The sequence below is a fragment of the Hippopotamus amphibius genome, chromosome 4 (genome assembly GCF_030028045.1).
Source record: "Hippopotamus amphibius kiboko isolate mHipAmp2 chromosome 4, mHipAmp2.hap2, whole genome shotgun sequence".
Taxonomy (NCBI): Eukaryota; Metazoa; Chordata; class Mammalia; order Artiodactyla; family Hippopotamidae; genus Hippopotamus; species Hippopotamus amphibius.
The window spans coordinates 59,847,102-59,865,214 of NC_080189.1; the positions used below are offsets into that span (position 1 = coordinate 59,847,102).

At 42.8% G+C, this 18,113-nt stretch overlaps 1 protein-coding gene across 3 annotated transcripts in view; it reads left to right on the plus strand.

Annotated features, from left to right (window-relative positions):
• Positions 1–6,486: 6,486 nt before the first annotated feature.
• DYNC1I1 (dynein cytoplasmic 1 intermediate chain 1) overlaps positions 6,487–18,113 on the plus strand; it is a 317,415-nt gene continuing 305,788 nt past the window's right edge. For all 3 annotated transcript variants that reach the window (XM_057731071.1, XM_057731073.1, XM_057731074.1), the window contains exon 1: positions 6,487–6,599. The gene's annotated coding sequence lies outside the window, so the exon portion shown is untranslated. The remainder of the gene's footprint in view (positions 6,600–18,113) is intronic.

Consider the following 18,113-nt stretch of genomic DNA (forward strand, 5'->3'; position numbering starts at 1 on the left):
GTGGGACACCTCCCTGGAGGATAGACAAGGGCAGCGTATATTTTCAATTCCAGAGAAGACTGTGGCATATCATTATAAGATCCCTTGGGAGGGATTCCTTCATGGCTCATTGCATCTCAATGGAACCAGAGCGTCACAATAACCACCTAAGTGGTATGTGTCAGAAGTGGTGTGCAGGAAGAGAAGCGTGTGATAGTAGATATTTATCCAGGAAGTGAGAGGGCACAATCATCTTCACTCATCCTTGCTCCATCCTTATCCTGACTCCTCTTCTAGCAAAATGGTGCAGCACTTCATGTATCCACAGTTTATCGTTTCTAATGTCTAATGTATATCATAACCACTGTCGAGTGATAAGATTTTGAGTATCTATAGAGAATTTCAAAAGGAAGAAGTTTATAATATAAACCTCTATTGCTTTTAAGTGACCTAATGCTGTTACTGGCCTATCCATGGTATTTAACAGGGTTGTTGGAACACATAATGCATATTCATCATAGAGCGTTTAGAAAGTAAGGATCAACTCCGAAGAAAAAAAGTCCACAATCTTATCACCCAAAATAGCCCTGTTAACATTTTTGTGTAACTTTTCAGTCTTTTTTCTATGCACATCCACATAATAATAACAATGTCTAACCTTAATTTAGTGCTTACTTGGTGCTGATCACTATACCAAGTTCTTTATAAGCATTATCTCCTTCAATTCTTACTAAAGTCTTAAGAGATGGGCACTATTATGCCCATTTTACAGGTGAAGATGTTGAGGCTTAAAGGGTTTAAGCAATTTGCACAGAATCACGCAGCTAGTGAATCATAGGCACTAGTTTTAACCCAGGTGTGCCTGACTCCAGAGCCTGTGTTCTTGACTTCAATGTAATATTTCAGATTTATACATGCCTTTAATTCTAGAAAATTGTATTTTATAAGTTGTATTTTCTAACTCTTCCTAAAGTATAACTCTATAATGAATAAGCACATGAGGAAGAGGAGTAAGAAACATAATATACAAACTTTGCATTCTAAAATACATAAAATATTTAGATTTCACTTCTCAAATAGTCAAATGATATTCAGAGTTAGCACATGAGAAATAACAAATAATGAACCACCATAAAAAAAAATGCTCAGACTTGCTGGTTAAAGGCACATAGTATCAATTATATTGATACAGTGTAATTATTATACATATGTAATTATTTATTTTAAAAAACACATGATTTTTTTAAAGTGTTGGGAGAGCTATTAGAATCAATCTTTCCAAGGAGCAATTACAAGAACTATGAAAACATGTTTCTAGGAAATAATCTAGAGAAGTAATTTACCAAAATTGTGGTTTAATTTCTTTTGGCAAGGTAGGTTTGATTCCTAGAAATAGAAATTTGAAATAACATGTAATGAGGTAGAAGACAATGAAGGATATAGCTACTGATTTCACAGCTGGAAAAGATAAAATTTCTATTTAGACACTGATGGAGTGTGAATTTAAAACAACATAAATAATTTATGTTTCATAATCATTGGATTTTCCCTCATACATTTAACTGTTTAAAATGATATTTTTTAAGATGCAAAGACTTCTATTTTTGCTGTGTAGATATTTTCATGGTTGCATTTTATTATTGATTGTTAAAAACATGCATTTTGGCTTATCATCATCCTCAAAAGAAAAGCTAACAGAAGGAAATGTAAGGAGGAAGGGGAGGGACAAAAACACAGGGTGGCAAAAGTGAAAGAGGTGGAAATATGGGCAATTATAATACAATTATATTACAAATATAGGTAATTATAGTATAATTGGTGTGGTACTTGGAAGTTATTCAAAACGCTTTTAGAGAAATCTAGAATTATACAGCAGACACCTCTGAATTCATTCTTCCAAAATTGAAGGCAAATTTTATGTGTGTGTGTATTTATTGCAGAATCTTCGCACCTACTATATAAAAACACAGGCAATGTCCCTTAATGAAAAGTGTCCAGAAGACAAAAAGCAGGAGTTGCTTTAGACGTTGGAATCATTGACTTCCCCATAAGTCACTCTTTAATTTCTAATAAATCTTCAAACACTAATAATGCACCTGTTTCGGGACATGTTTTGATTTAGCACAAACGGACCAGCTTCAATCATATAATAGAAAAATACATAAAATATATCCTACCTGATATATATCCTATACAAAACTGATGACATAAGGCAGTACTTTAAATTAGATTCCTCACAGGTTTTTATTCCGATCATGATATAGAGCACATGTCGTCCTAACTAGAGAACACTTTCAAGCATTTTTTTCTTCTTTGGGCACCTTTCACTTTTAATAGCTTATTCTAATAGCTCACATTTCTTTTCTGTGGCCTTTGGACCACTGAGGTGAATTTTTAGTTTATTTCTTGCAACCAATATATAATTAACTGAGGAATAACTTCCAGAGGAGATTCTCCAGCAGACATGAGGGCATCTGGTATATGGAAGTTCTGTTGGAACCTGTGTGAAGTGGGGCCCCAGGAAAGTAAGTCAGACAAAGGAGCCAGCTGCGGGACCCTGCCTGTATTCAGCACTAATGAATGACAGGTGCACAAAGGAAAAGGACTCTCTGTGCTGAAGGCCAGTAGAGACCCCATGGTCTGAGTGGTCCCTCAAGTCTGGTAATGTCAAGATTGGACACTGAATTTACAGGGTACAAAGCTTTACTTTTTGTAGTTTTCATGCAGGCTGCATTAATTATAGCAAACTATAGCTAAGATTTATTGAGTGTTTTTAATTACACGCTAGGGACTGTCAAGTGCTTCACATGGATTAACTCATTGAAATATAAAAGATGACAAGCAGTATTATTGCCCCTTTTTGCCTTCTAGGAGATTTGGGTCTTAGAGGAGACTAGTAATGTGTACAAATATATAAAAGCAGTAAGTGGTAGACTTACGTTCACACCCAGAAAGTCTAATTCCAGAACTGGGGAAGTTAGCCACACCACTGTCTTTCTGGAGACTCTAAAGCAACCTCCTAATGGCTATAGCAAGTTAGGAATTTGCCCAGTATGTTCTTTGGTAACCATTTAATCTGCTCCTGAAGACCTTCTTTCAAACTTTGAAGCAATAGCTAGATTAAGAGGTGAAACAGGTTAGTTGCAATGAGCAGTTTATAATTTGTAGGCGGTGTGTGGGAACTCTGTACTTTCTGTGTAATTTTTTTGTAGACCTAGAATGCTCTAAAAAATTAAGATCTATCAATAAACATGAGGTCTATTTTTGTGCCTGTTTTCTAACCTCATTCTCAAGTGTGTATCAACATATGTCAAAATTTGCATCTAACTAAACACAGATACCCAGAACCTCTTCAACAAGGCCTTCCAGATCACAAGAATTCCCAACAAGCATGCATTTTCTCCTTGATCTCTCATAGCAAATATCTTTAATTGTTCTGCTTTTCTTAGTCTGCTTGGTATTAAAGCCAGTGGTGTCTTTTCTTTAGATTTTGAGTCTCTGGAATATAGAGACCATTTACTTCTTATTCATTTCCAGTCCTACATCCAATATCTGTACTATGCCCGAGTACATGATTATAAAAATAATTACAACTGCTGTTTATTGGGGGCTTAATTGTGCCAGGCATGTATTTCAAGCTATTCATGATGAATACAATTGACAAATTTAGGCCTTCTTAATCCTAGCCGGGATTCTTAGAAGTTCGAACTGGTCTCTTCAGCATTTGCTTGTTCCATTCCACTACACTTAGATACCCTCAGATGACTCTTCCCAAGTGTCATTTCCTGCTCAGATATCTGTAATGGTGGTATTCCATTGTCTGCTCTTCAGCATCCTTTAAAGCCCAAATCTGCTCCCCTACAAGTCTGTTATGCTCCAAAAAGCTGGCTCTTCAACATTTGCTTTCTCTTCTTTGGACCTTTGTTGATGCCTGAAAATGTTCTCCCTTCTGCATTTCTACTGTTTAAAACCTTATCTATCCATTTCAAATATTATCCACGTTCATAATTCTAATTTCCTTCTACAGTCTCCCCCACTTGTATCAGATGGGCTCTTATTTGAGTTCTCTTAACACATTGTACTGCTTTGGCCATTTCCTTATGGTTTGCCTTTAATTATATGTTGCCTTCACCTCCTTTTCCACCTTTGACTGGATTTTAACCTTACTTGTACAAAGGGATTATATTCTTCTCAGTTTTGGACCATCTGAAACTCCTAATATGATGCTTTGCAGAGAGTGGACATTCAACAACCCTCATGCTGGAGAGACAGTAATAGCAAGTGGGAATGTATAAGCTGTGAAGTCAGGTGGACAGGGATTCCGATCGCAGGTAAATCACTCAGTAGCTGTAGAATTTGGGCAAGGTAGTTAACTTCTTTGAGACTCAGATTTGTTTTCTATGGTCATGGCATTGTATCTGTTACACAGTGTTATTGAAAAATTTAAAAGGAAAATATATGTAGAGTTCGACAGGTAAATATCTAATACATGGCAGCAGCAAGTATTTGTTTCACTGAAGTTTTCTTCTGGGATAGCTTGAATTCCTTCTAACTGAACACATTTTAACTCTTTTTTTTTAGCCATACTTATGCTCCCAATAATTTGCTAGCAAGGCAAAATTGGAACAAGGAAGACCATTTTATAGATAGGTATGACATTGTATTTACAATCAGATCTATATTTTGAAAATATTGTAGTACTTGTCATTTAAATAAATTCATGAATATTTGTTGAGCATCCATTACGCATCACTGTTGTAGGTACTGGGGATACTGTAGTGAATAAAATATAGTCCTTGTTCTCTACTTTCATTCTGTGTACAATGACCCCACAGGTATCTATGAAACAAGATGAAAAGCTTATCTAAAAATGGTGCCAAACCTGCATTGATCAGAATTCTAAACTCCATTTCTGGGCCTTAAAATTCAGCTGTTATGGCAGCTTTGGGGGAGTCCAAGAATGGCTACCCAGGTTTTTATTAAAACTTTTTTTTTCACATTTTTTATTTTAATTGAAGTATAGTTGATATACAATTGTCACTGAACCAAACTTAGGTCTGCTTGCCCGCGCACAGTAAAGCCAAGCTACTGACACAGGGTTGTGGTGAAGGAAAGTGCAGCGTTTATTATAAGGCACAATACAAGGAGTCTGGGACAGCTAGTGCTCAAAAGGCCTGAAATCGCCAATGGGCTTCAGCAAAGTTTCCTTTTTTTAAATTATTTTTTTCTAGTTTATACATTAGGATATATATGTCATTCCCAATCACCCAATTCATCTCCCCAAGCAAAGTATCTTTAAAGGCCTGAGGGCAGCCCCAGGGTACAGGATCAGCTCCTGCACAATTCTCTGATTGGTTAACGGTGAGGTAATAGGGCAGCATCACAGGGGTTAGCCTTTGGCTTAGAGGTTGTTCTTAGGCACCAATAGACCTGGGGGCTACCTGCTCTAGGTCATTGACTAGTTAATTAGTTAAGGTCTTCCACCTGGGGCTTTTGGCTGTTGCAAAACAACTCAGGAAATGTGTATCAGATACTATCACCTAGGCACTTCACAGAGGAGCTGAAGCAGAGGATATGGTGGAGGGGTCTGTCCCCGGAAAGGCCTCATTCGCTTCTGCTTGGTTACACAATATTATGTGGTAGAGGTGTGCAATATTGTGACTCACAGTGCAGTCCATTTACAGTTATTAAAAACATTAGCTCTATTCCCTGTGTTGTACAGCATATGCTTGTACCTTATTTTGTACCTACTAGTTTGTACCTCTTAATCCCCTGCCCCTCTAGTGCCCCTGCCCCCTCCCTCTCCCCACTGCTAACCACTAATTCCTTCTCTATATCGGTGAGTCAGCTTTGGTATATTCACGAGTTCCTCATATTTCTTAGATTCCATATACGAGTGATACCACACAGTATTTGTCTTTCTCTATCTGACTTATTTCACTTAGCACATGGAGTTATTTGGTTATCCAGATTTTTGAAAGCTAGGACTTTAAGAAGCAACGTTGTGGAGGCAAGCTGAATATATATTTTTTCTTCTGGAAAAAACTAAGGCTAAATCTGTACGTCTTCGCGTGTAGCAGATGGGTCTGAGCTTTCTCTATTTCTATTTAAATAACCTGAAGTAGTTGTCAGGGAGTGAAAGTTGTTCCCTGTCGGCGTGTCTGCAAGAGCTCCCGAAACACCGAAGCTCTTCCCTCTGCAGGCACTTAGGTGAGTCCTCCCGGTGGCACAGGGGGAGACAGGTTGACCTCCCCAGGTCCGCTGCTGCCACCGGCCCCTGGGCCGGCGCCACGCGCTCGCGGCGAGCCCGGGTGCGGAGGGCCCTCCCGCGGGAGGAGCGCGGGGCGTGGAGGGCGTGGAGGGCGTGGGCCGGGGGCGGGGCGAGCCCCAGACCGGCTGCCCGCAGGGAGCTGTCAGTGTCAGGCTCTGGAGAGAGAGGAAGTGCTGGGTCCCGGAGGAGCCCGAGCCGGGGCTGCCGGCGCAGCGTGAGACAGCACATCCTGCGCGCGCCGGGCCCGCCGCCCTCGGGAAAGGCTCGAGCGCCGCCGCCGCCGCCGCCGCCGCACGGGAGCCGCCGCCGCGCTCGCGAGCCCAGTGCAGCCGCCGCAGACCGCGTCCAGGTAAACGGGAGGGGTGGTCGCGCTCCCCGGGCCGCCGCCTCCGCGCCCCTCCTCAGCCCGCCCCTCCCCCCCGCCCCCCCGGGGACGTCGGCTTTCGCAGCCGCGGGGCAGTAGCGCGGTGGCGGCAGCCGCAGCCGGACCTTGGCCTCGGCCCCCCCTCCCCGGGCTCCTGCGTGCTCCGCGGCGCCCGAAAGCGGCCAGAGCCCCCAGCGGCAGCCCCCTGCTGCAGCTCTCCCTGCTGAGCCAGGAGGCGAGGGCAGAGGAGAAAGGGTGAGTCGCGGTGTCATCACCTTGGCCGCCCACCTTGTGGGTTGGGAGGGGCGTCCCAGTGCGCCCCGCCTCGGTTTTCTCCTGGGGAGCAGAAAGCTAGCGGCAGTGAAATCCGCACCCCTCTGGGCAACCAGCTGACGGCCTCTGGGGGAGGGGGGAGCTGCAGAGGGAGGGGAGTGGGTGCTGTTTGAGTACATTTTCAGCTGTCTGCAAAGCGCTTAGATGCTGTTGCTACCCGCCAAGTCGAAGGAGGCGAATGCACTTCCAGCAAGGCATTAATTAAACACTCAGGCAAGAGGGTGCCAGTTTCTCTCACTGCTGCAAAAAAAGTGTGGCTGGGGGATGTGTTTTCGTAAACACCTTCGCGGCCGCGCGGCTCTCCTTCCCCCACTCCCGCATCGCTCTGGCCTTAAAAATCCGTGCGTCGTCATCATAGGGTCAGTGATCCTGGTGGCACTGATGGGACCTGAGTGTGCGGGAGTCTCATGACTTGTAATAAGGATGAACAGAAACCCAGGATCAGGACAGGAAATTACTTAGGAAATTAGAGACTCAGCAAAATGCAGAAGATGGAATATATTCGTTACCCTGGACTCTCCCACATCTAGGTAAGAGGCAGAGCAAGTAGCCAGCCATTTTCTTGCCTGGAATGCCTTTCAAGTGGGCGTTGTAGACTTACTGTAGTTTAGGGTTGTGCAAAATTGCTTCCAAATATTCCAGATTAGCAGACAGCATAACTAACAGTAAGGCATGGTAGCTGCAGAAGACATCATATGGCTGATATTAGCATAGAGATGGGTGACTGCCTATGTACACATTTTCATTGTGGAAATTATAAAGACGTTGATCAGTATTAAGTTTGAAATTTGCATTCAGTGCAAGTTGCATCCTGAGGGTACCACTGGGAATGTGATTAATAAGTCCTCTGATTATTTAAAATGCCAAATTTTCTCCAAAAGTTTTGGTGTGGGAAAAAAAAGGACCCTGACACTGCCCTTCTGACTATGTTTCATAGGAGAATAAAATCATACTTTGCTGCCACTCAGTCGTCAAATGTTCGCTTCATAGGAACCAACTTCCCAGTCTTTCTTAAGGTTTGAGAATCCAGTGCTCCAAGAGCCATTTCTTTAAAAAATCTCCAAGCACCATCATTGGTATGTTTAGTTAATATGGTTGGGGGCCAAATGCAGGCTTTTTTCAGCCCTGTTTTTGGCCTGGAACATCTTGCACATTTCTCTTTTTCTTCCCTGTCTGGAGCCTCAGGCACGGATGCACTCGCGTCCTCTCCCTCGCACCTCAGGATTGCTGAGCTTCTGCACAGTGCCCTGGAGGAGAGGGATGGTTCAGCCCCTCCTCACACCCAGACTTTCCTCCTCTCCTGCTGGAAGTATGTCCTGAAGCCTTCATGGTGTTACAGGTTTACATCATTAGGTATAATTACCACCAGGGATAATGGGCAGAGATGATAAACTCCGCCCACAGAAAAATAGAGCAGAGTTCTTACAGTGGTGGTCCCTGGTCCCTAGTTTCTAATTTCTCATCATGTTTTATGTCTAAGAGAGGGCTCTATGAACTTTCTTCCCACCCCTCCTACTTCTCCAAACACTCCTTCCAGAGGCTACAATTAATAAATGAGCCTTTCCCCTGACTCCAGTGCTGAGTCAAGTAATTCTTGGAGATAAAGCCTGGGTGCTGCTCTGTTCATACTCAGAACAACCATATAGACCAGTCTTGTAAAATACATGTCAGGTGTTTAAACCCAGCCACGTCTCTTAGCACAGACAAATGTGCACAGGCTGCATCAACAGTTAGTTCTGTCAGTGGGCCACTCCTGCTCCCTGGTCACCTTGTTTCTTTCTGTCACCTAAGCATCAAGTGTAAGGGTCACACACATGCATTGCAAACTTAAGTATACCCTTTCATCACCTTGTTCTCCCTATACTTTGTCCCATCAAATAAAACAAAAGTTAATAATAATATTCTAAGCACTTTAGCAATGCTCAGTACATTCCCAGATGTATTGTACTACCTGTGCTGAATGTATCACATTACCAGTACATTTACTAAAATGCACTTGACCAGGCATTGCACTTTAAACTACTTCTCATATATTAACTTATTTAACCCTCACAAAAATCTGATGAGGTGGATATTATTTGTAATCCTGTTTGACAGACAAGGAAACTAAGACACAAGGATGTCAAATAACCTTCTGCGAATTGCTCAGCTAGTGAGTTGTAGAGCCAGGATTTGAACCTGGGCAATCTGACTCAACTCTTCCATCAGACAGTTTGTATTGGTTAATTTTCATATATTGAATACCAGGCTCTTATTTTATCTCATTTTAATCCCTATATTAATTTTATGAAGTAGACATTACTATCTGTATTTTAATAGATGATGAAACTAAGTTAAGTGACATACTTAATACCAGAAGAGGTAGGATTCAAATCAGGTCTGACTCAGAAACCAGAACTCATCCATTTTAGCTAGCGTCCCCTGTGAGAAACAAAAAACCTGAGCTTGTCTGTTTTGGGTTTGTTGCCCATTTTCCCTGTGAGCCATTGCTATTTCTTTTAAGCCTTAAATGTAGCCATACTCTTTTGCCAGCTGATTAGTCGGTGTGGATGATATGGCAAAACCAAAATAGTACCATAGTTCTTTTGAAGTCAAATATTGCTTTTGTTCTGTTTCCTTAATGAAACTAGCTGATTCCCTATAATACTTTGTGGATCTTAAATGCCATGTAAATAGTTGTTCTATTGATCAGGGATCCCTTTTACTAGAAACTTTTGTGTCTTCTACATTCCCTAGAAAATGTGTTCTTTTGGGAACTTTGCTGGGACAGTGAACTAGGGTTTGCTTCTTTTGAGAATTAACTGAAGTTAATTCCGCTCTCATTTCTTTGAAGTTTGTAAACCATTGCCCAGGTGCATGTGAAAAATGAGTCCTCTTGACTGGGAGCTCTTTGTTGGTACCCAGGACTTGTTTCCTTTGCTTCTCTGCAGGAAGCCTGGCACCAGACTGTCAGCATGAAGCTTATGTTGTAACATAGACACCACTGCCCAGGTGCCAGCTGAGGAGCCGCATGTTTATAAAGCATCTCCTGAGTCTTTGTTTGGAGGAGGCTTCTTAGGCAGGAGTCATAGGCACCCTGGAGGGCAGGCATATGAGAGTTTTCAGCTGGTCATTGAACCAAATATAATTGATGCAGAATTTTATGCATTTGTGCTAAATGCAGTTTTCTAGGGAAAAACTGGGTGTTTGTGACTAAAAAGAGACTAAGAACTACTGGTTCAAGTGCACTGTTTAGGAAAGGGGAGGAGCAGAGGCCATTCTGCTGAAATGCGTTGGAAACAAGGCAAAATTATCCTGTTAGAGCTAGCAAGAAAAGGTGTACTTGGCTATCAGGACGTTGCTGGCATTTTGCTACAGAGGCATGCTAGAGTGCCCAGGCTCAGGTCCAACATATACTAATGCATGCTGCAACCAAGTGAGGTCTCCAGAACCTCAGCCAACCCTAGCACTAGCCTCTTATCCTGTTCACGTTTAGGGTTCATCGAATCTTCCCAGCATGCCTGTAAGGCTGACTTTTTTATCTTCCTTTGACAAACAAGGAATCGGATGATTGAAAACATTAGGCCACTCGGTCAAGGCCACATGAGACCAGTTAGTAGAAGGGCGGGATTTCAAATGTAGGTTGGCCAGAGTCCAAAGCCTGTTTATTCTCTTCCCAACATATTTCATTGTTTCTCTCTGTGGGATGCCAAAAAGTACTGTTTAGTGTAGCTTTTTATTATGGCAGGCGGGAGAGTTCCCCAAAAACACTCTCACATGCTGATGGGAAAAGCCTAAATGTGTCAGCAAAGGGGAACAAGAAAATTAGACATTTCTCAGTGAGGCAGAGGATAGGCGAGCCCTGCTTTCCCTTGAGGTGTGCTCATGCCCCACACATTTGATTCTCAAGTGTGCCCAGGTATCTTGCTGAGCATCAAATGCATAACAGTCTACAACTGAGACAGCCCAGAGAGTTGATTAGGTGATTTGCCGGGGTAGCTGCAAGACTTTATTCATTGCAAAAATGAACTTGCTTCAAAGCTGTGTTTGAAGCTGTGTGGTGTCCTGGGGCTTCCTTGACATAGTGGCTGCGTCGCGATCCGGAACACCCTTGGTACTTAATCCTGGGAGGACCTCTGCTTACCTGGTGACCTACATGCCCTTCAGTTTTCAGTTCATATCAATCCTGCGATCCTTTGCCGTTGTTTCACTTTGGGGTACAGACCAGCTAATGCCATCAGTGTGGCAAGCACATAAAGCAGAAATTTATGTTAGAGTCAACGGCATTCTTTATAATAACAATGAGTCTCAGGCATCACCGGGGATGACTGCCCTTGATCAACAAATTGGCCCGGAAACAGGCACCAGTGTGCTGCGTTATGCGTCAACCTTTTTCCTCCCCTATAACCTCTAAAGATTTAAAAAAATTTTACTGCTCCCTTGCCCCCACACATTTTAGGTTGGCTTCTAACATTTTTATTGTAAATTTAAAGAATCACAATGAATGTAATTTCCAGAATATTGTAAACTTTGACATTCAAAAATGATGACATCATTCTTTGAATCCAAATTAAAATCTAAATGCTGTACCAACCTCTGTTTTAAAAGTACCTGAAGAAGCTCTTCAACAAAAGGGTATTTTTATGCCTTGTGGTCAAGCATCACAGTAAGATTTGGGTTTCCTTTTCTCCCCCTGGTAGTGGAGATGGGAAAGGAGACCCTGAATGATTGTACAACCACAGGTGTGTTCTCTGGTAGGTCAGTTTTTGGAAAGCCTACAGACAGAAGCTCCGAATCTGGAAGTTATGACGTTATTAGCGCATAATAACATTCCTACATGCTCTTTAGAAAGCCTCATGGATGCGAGGGGTGCACAATGCCAGCCTGAAAAGCACATCTTCATCTAGCACAGGTGCTGTGTGTTACAGGTCACTGTGGGGCCAGTGCTGGGAGCCCGGCCCATGGCCTCCATCTCTGTGGTGCAAACTCAGGGTGGCAGGGCTAGAAGGAAGAGCAGAGCCACTAGTCCCATGTCTTACCCTCAGGCAGGTGACTGTGTGGGCAGTTGTCTTTCCTCTATTTAGTAATTTACAGGAAGAGATCTACCCATTCCAGTGTGTTTTCAGAACAGTGGTTCTCCGCCAGGGGTGATCGTCCTTCCCAGGGGGACATTTGGCAATGTCTGGAGAGAGGGGGGCTGCAGGCATCTGTAGTGGGAGGGTCAGGGTGCCTCTGGACAGCTAACAATGCCAAGAACATCCAAGATTAAGAAGCCTTGCTTTAGATGTTCTGGTGTCCTACTGAAATCTTCCCTGATGAAATGCCAGTCCATTTCTTTGGTCTTCTACAAGATAAGGAAAGCATAACATCTAAGAGGCAGCATAAGGGAAAGGAAAGAAAAAGCCTGATATTCCACCGACTGCCTGTGTGAGCCTCAGTTTCTTCATCTGTGGAATGGGGATAACAATACCTGGCTTGCAGAATTACTGTAAGGACTGCCAGTAATGAGAGTACTGGGTCTAGTATGTGGCACATGCTCAATGCGTGGAAGATGCTTTTTATTATCCAACAGCCATGATATCACTCTCTAGCCTTCTCTTCTCAGGGACTTGTGTGATCTTGCCCTGCTTTGAACCAAGGTATGCTTTTAAAAACTGAATTCCGAAAAAAAAAAAAAAAAAAACTGAATTCCGCTAGACACCTGCCTCCTTCTACTTCTGGACTCTAGGTTCCCTGAGGCATCCTTTATATCTTTCAGCAGAGGGTCTTACACATGGTGGATCTCAACAAGCTTTGTTGACCTGAAATGTTAGCCAAAATAAATCCCACTTAATTTTCCTTTTATTATAACATTTCATTTTCCCCCCTTGGATTATTTTAATGTGTTTAGTAAAACATTCACTTCCTGAAATATACCCAGTGTTGCACGTCTGGGCCCAATATGAACATGGGCTTGGTAATGCCTAGACTTCTGGAAGCCTTGCCTTCATGAATCAGGATCACATTGAACATTTCTGCTGGGGGAAGGGCAGTCTTGAGGAAGACAACCTTCCATTCTAGAAGTGACAGGTAGGATGGTTTGAGTCTTGTGTTTTCCTTTACAAGTCCCTTGGTCTGATTCTTTTGATCTGGCTTTGATCTGACACTCTCCTCTGAGCAGGGCAGTACTTTGGTTCTTTTCTAGGGTGGGGGAGAGGGAAATCTTGATTCATTTGTCAGGTTTCTATTTTCTGCTAATATCTACTGTGAAGCCAAGAGTAACACATGTATTTTAAATAGCTCTAGTGAATAAATAATGACAATATTTTATATCCTTTGCCTGCAATCAGTTTCCCTTGAAGGTTACGGATTTTCCACTCTAACTTCAAATAGTACCCATTTCTTTGACAAGCTGAAGGTTTTAGTAATTGAAATGGAATGAAGTCCTCTCCTTTTGAAAGTAGTTTAGATCCTGTTGTGCACATATGGAAGTCTTTAAAAGTTGATCAAGTTGTTGAATGTTATAATGAGCCCACGTGGAGGGGATGATCGTGGGATTCTGTCTCAGAATCAGCTGGTGGGCTTTTAGTAGTTGGTGGGTTTGGGTGGCTGAAAGGGTAGCAGGCCCAGTGGGGAATGTGTGTTTTGACAGTGTCCCCTTTTAAAATGAAGTGGGTCTCCTCTTTCACCATCCCTCCCATTAGTGTCAAAATAGCAAGGGGTTGTGGGAATTGGTATGTATTTTGTGGCAGAAAGAATAACAAAAAACGTCTCTGCTTGTTTCCTTGAAAAGTGTGACTTTGTTCACTTTCAGAAGGTATAGGTTGCCGCTGGCTCTGTAAGAGGATCCTCTCTCTTTGAATGTTTTCAGGCTCAGAGGAAAGTGAGAATCTATTTACCTGAGTTAAAGTGCCAAACTGAATCTCCCAATGCAAATATGGACCACCCAGGGACTTGGTAAAGGCCAGGTTTGGGGGTTTGAATACAGATTTTCTTGCTTCCTCTTTTAAGCTTTTTAATATTTTTCTAGCGCTGCTGAAAAGTGATTGGCATGTCAAGCAAGCTGAAACCTCATATCTTTTGCCATGAACTTTAAAGAGGGGGGTTGTATTCATTTCCCTTGAGCCCTTCGTTTTTTAAAATCAAGAAATATGAATTACTAAAATTTGAAGGCCAACAAGTTGTAGATTTTAGTTTAAAGTAGATAGAAAAGTTGGGTTATAAAACAGTTGTAGGAGAGGAGAAAGATACTCTCTTCAGATTTTCCCTTTCCCAAGTACATTCTGCCTAGACAGAGCCATGGATCTCAGGAAACTAGATAGAACTTTGCTTTGGAGGTTGAGTGAGGGTATTGGAAACATCACCCCTGTTAAAAAATTCAACTGAGTACATTTTAAAGATCTTTTTTTTTTTTTTTCAAGCAAAATATGAATTGGGTAGCATCCCATCCAGCAGATGGAAAGGAGCCCTGAACAGCTTTACAAAATGAAAGACTTGTAGGCAGAAGAGGGCAGGACAAGGAAGTTACTAGAGGAGGAGTGGATTGTTTGTGGCAAGGTCACCTTCCTTTAGGGGATGGCAGGATCTGTAAGGCAGGTTACCTACCTGGTGCTGATCCGTAATTCTGGATAGACTAGTTTAAGTTGCCGGTCCTCGAAGAGGTTGAGATTGTAGTTAAGTTAGGCATTAAGTCTCGGTTTGGTGATGTGGGTTAGCACAAGTGAGTCTGTTTGGGGCCCGTTGTCTCTTTTTGTTCTCATGTTTTTTCTCTTTCTTTCTTTCTTTCTTTCTTTCTTTCTCTCTCTCTCTCTCTCTCTCTCTTTCTTTCTTTCTCTCTCTCTCTTTCTCTCTTTCTTTCCTTCTCTTATCCTCTCTGTGGTATTCACAGGTCACAACTTCAAGTTCACATGTTTTATATCCATCATTTTCTTTGCTTCTTTTCTGACATTCTAGTCTTAGAGAAATCATTTGCTTGGTGGTCAGCTTCTGTGAACAAGCATGGAAAGCTTTTGAGAGAATACATCGTACCAGGGAGATTACTATGATTGTTATAAACAGGACAGTTCCCACTGTCTGGAGTGCACTTCAGAGCCATGGTCCTCAAGATCCAAACGGATCAAAATCTAATAAGTCAAAGAAAGACCCCGTTGAAGGTGTCACTTTCTTAAGCCAACTGACTTGCTCAGTGATCTTGTATAGCTGAGTTACAACTTCCCCAGAAGTGTTACTGCAGGTACACAGATGGTATTGACCACAGCACAGACACCTAGTTCAGCTAAAAGACAATCAAGGACTATCCTATTATCAAGAACAACCTTGGCCAGAGAGTCTAAGGATTTTTCTTGGGCAGCTCTTGCTTTAGCAGTGGATTCTGCAATATTTTCAAGAGTAAGGAGAGGTTCTTAATCAAAGCTGCATTTGTACTCACTCTGAACCAGGAAAGTATGGACCTGCCAACAGAAGCAAATCCAGAATCACGAACACCTCCTGGAAAGTCTTTTCTAACTCAATGATGTAAATTAGGGGAGGTGACCAATAAGCTGTGTCAGTCTGTGAACAGTTAGGGGCACGGTTAGGTTACCGAAGAGGCATTGCCCAGTTGTGTCCAGCCATCCAGGCATTCATAGGCCCAAGGAGAATAATAACCACTACAGACAAAGGTAGATCCTGAGAGGGTGCAAACTGCTCCCACTAACGTGGCACTCTTGAGGGATTCATTCACAGGGATTGTTGCGTTTGCCCATTCAAGACAGGGGTCAGTTAGGTTTCCAGTGCATTTGGAGGTAAATCTCCTACCCTGAAGTGAAAAGTTACTCTAAATTCCTTGCAAAGATGGATGCTGCTGGTGGAATCTTTTCATGATTGGGGAAAGATCTGATTTAGATCATCATAAGAATGTGGGTGTGCAGATGTACTACAGTTTGTGTAGGTGTTTGTGTCTAATTGGGCGAGTAGAGTTACCAGTGGAGAAAGTTAAAACAAGCACTGGATGTTCTGGCTGTAAAAGTTGGACTCTGTAAGTGCTTTCTAAGGGGAGTCAGTTGTCGTTTGTGCTGACATTGGCCACACGGAAGAATAATTGGCCACAGGGGAGGACCAGGGGGTCGCTAGCATCATGGACAGATCAGAGGTTTTGATGACAAAGGCAAGAGTCTGAAAGATTATCCCCCTTAACGATGGCCTGGGAGATTCAGGTGACGTCATTATCTTTCCAGGCCAATGCCAGAGTGCAGGGAAGACAGGGAAGAGGAAAGGGGTTTACGTTTACTTAAAGCGTGAAATCTTGATCTGGTGTTTTGGTAGCCACAGTCTACCTTGATATCAGCTACTTCTCTTCCTAGTCGATTTGATTTGCAGGTTTCCAGTGTTTGTACAGGACCAGATGCCAGGTGGAGCCTCCTTAAGCTTTGAGATATGTACCCAGGGTTCAATGCCTTTTAGTTTTGCAGCAGTGTCGGCAGTCAGGAGCACTTGGTAAGGTCCCTTACAACTGGGTTCAAGAGCTGTCTTCCTCTGAGGATGTTTCCAGAACACCCAGTCACCAGGCTCCACATTGTGGCCAATAGGATCCTTTGAGTTGGGATCTTGGAGAGCTTTTTTTTTTTTAAATCTGCTGATGTTAAGCTTCAGCATAAGACATTAGAGACTTGTGATAGCTGGTCATGTTAGTGTGAGATAACAAGGGATCAACAGAAAATTGTACACAGTAGACGTTGGTCTGCTGGTGACTGTCTCATGTGCAGTAAGTTTATGTTTCCCAAAGAGGGTACTGCGAATAGTCGGCAAGACCAGAGGCAGGACCTTAGGCCAAGGGAGTCTAATAATTTGAGCAAGTTTGGAGATTTTAAGTTTGAGGACCCATTACTTCTCTCAACCTTGCCTGAATATTGAGGGTGATAGGGACAGTGATAATTTCAAGAAGTTTAAAAAGTTTTGTTAAAGCTTATATGATTTGCCCAGGCGAGTGGTTGCCTCAATTGCTGGAGATTGTGGAACGTACACCTCCAGTGGGAACACAGCTTCTTTGCCACTGTGAAGGCATCAGCTTTGTCACAAGGGAGGTCTTCAACCCTTCCAGAAAATGTACATACGATAAGAAGAATGTACTGATAACTCATGCTAAGTGGCAGTTGAATGAAGTCCAGCTGCAGGTGTTCAAAGGGTCCAGCAGGAGGAGCTTTGAGGCCCCTGGGAACAAAGCTTCTAGGATTGTGGACTTGACAGGTCAGACATTGGTGGTAAACTGTTTTTTTCAGTTTTATAGAAGGCCCCCCACAAATGTTTATCCATGATTTTGAGTCATTTTTTTTAAGCTCTTTAATGAAATATAATTGCTTTACACTGTTGTGCCAGTTTCTGCTGTACAACAATGTGAATCAGCTGTATTTATACATATATCCCCATATCCCCTGCCTCCTGCGACTCCCTCCCACCCTCCCTATCCCAGCTCTCTAAGTCATCACCCATCATCGAGTTGATCTCCCTATGTTATGCAGCAACTTCCCACTAGCTGTTTTACATTTGGTAGTGTGTATATGTCAGTGCTACTCTCTTACTTTGTCCCAGCTCCCCCTTCGCCCGTTCCCCGCCCACCCCCCCACCCCGTGTCTTCAAGTCCGTTCTCTACATCTGCATCTTTATTCTTGCCCTGTCACTGGGTTCATCAGTACCATTTTTTTTAGATTCCATATATATGAGTTAGCATACGGTATTTGTTCTTCTCTCTGTGGCTTACTTCACTCTGTGTGACAGGCTCTAGGTCCATCCACCTCACTACAAATAACTCAATTTCATTCCTTCTTATGGCTGAGTAATATTCCATTGTATATATGTGCCACATCTTCTTTATCCATTCATCTGTTGATGGGCATTTAGGCTGCTTCAATGTTAAGTCACCTTAATTGCACCATGATGAGTAAAGGAGTGCAAAAACCAAAAAATGGGGTTTGCCAGGGAGCCTGGAAGAGCCAGGCACCATCCTGGGTTTCCCATAACCCTGACCGGTTATTGAACTTACAACTATTATTTGCCCATCCTGATTTCTCTGACTCAGAGGCAGGGTGTGGCCTGTTGCAAGGACACTGGGATGGCAGAAGTCTGGCAACAAGGGGTCATTTTTGCAGAAGCAGAATGGACTTCATCCACGTGAGCCACAACCTTTATGAATTCTGTTGCTGCTGCCTTTGCATGAAAGTCAGCTAGCGCCTC